Below are 1,279 nucleotides of genomic sequence, written 5' to 3' on the forward strand. Positions count from 1 at the left end.
CTGTCAAGCTTCACCCCTAGGTATTTTGTAGACCTAGAAGTTGTCACGAGTTCAGGTTCGACCATCATATTTATAATTGTTGGAATCCGTTTCCTGCTGAGGAGCACGATCTCTGTTTGTAGACCGTGATCGCTGATCCAGCTGTGCTAGTTGGACGTTTCTTGCTGTTATGACGGCGGCCACGTCGTCAGCGAAGGCGACAAGGAAGGTGATCTCTGGTATTTCCGTGCGCAACAGACTGTCATACGTGGCGTTCCAGAGGTCCGGCCAAGTACAGACCCCTGTGCTGCTCCGCCGGTTATACGTCTCTTTCTCTGACCTTGTGTTGTGTTCTACAAAAGCCAATGGTCTCTGAGGTAGTCCCAGATCATATCTAGTAAGTATGTTTGAACCTTGAATGACCATTACAAGGCCTCCAGCATGTCGTCCCATCTTGCCGAGTTGAAGGCGTTCTTGACGTCCAGTGTGACTAGCAGCACTATTGGCCACGCCTGGTGGCAGGCTTCTTCGGCCTTATGTACCGCCTCGATTACTTCGCCAATTGCTCCTATAGTTGAGTGGCCCTTCCTGAAGCCATGTTGTCGGGGTGAAAGGCCTCCCTCGCTTTCTATGGCTGACGTCAAGCGTATTTTGAGCAGACTCTCCATCATTTTGCCTGCTGTCTCTAGCATGCAGAGTGGCCGGAAGGATGAAGGAGAGTTTGGGTCCCCTTTGCCCTTGGGTATAAGCACCAGTCTCGCCTTCTTCCATTGGCTTGGGAAGACCCGGGCCCTAAGGCAGCTGCTGTACATGTTAAGCAGGAGATCAGGGCTTGTTTTCGCTGCTAACCTGATTGCTTCCGCTGGTATGCCATCTGGGCCTGGAGCCCTGCCGGCTTTCATGCTTCACAGGGCTAGCTTCAGCTCGTCTGTCGAAAACAGTGGTGACTCGGCTTGCTCCTCAACGAACACTGTATCTGCTCTTAGTGGGTGTGTGGGAAATAGCGCATCCACTATATTCTTAACTCGGGCCTCATCCATCGCCTGCGATGATGCATGGAACCTTTGCATCAATATTTTGTATCCCTGGCCCCAGGGATCACGATGGACTTCCTCACATAGCGCTTTCCAGCAGTTCCGTTTACTCTTCTGTATCTCGGCCCCAAGTGCTTTCTTAGCGCTGCTGCTCTGGTCCGCGCCTCATGTCTACCACGAGTGCGCGTTGCGAGTCTTCGAATTCTATGGCAGGCCCTTCGCAGCTCAGCAATTCGGTCATTCCACCAGTATACCAGCTTTTTACC

The sequence above is a fragment of the Rhagoletis pomonella genome, unplaced genomic scaffold (assembly GCF_013731165.1).
Source record: "Rhagoletis pomonella isolate Grant_MI unplaced genomic scaffold, Rhpom_1.0 Rhpom_scaffold_00191, whole genome shotgun sequence".
Classification (NCBI taxonomy): domain Eukaryota; kingdom Metazoa; phylum Arthropoda; class Insecta; order Diptera; family Tephritidae; genus Rhagoletis; species Rhagoletis pomonella.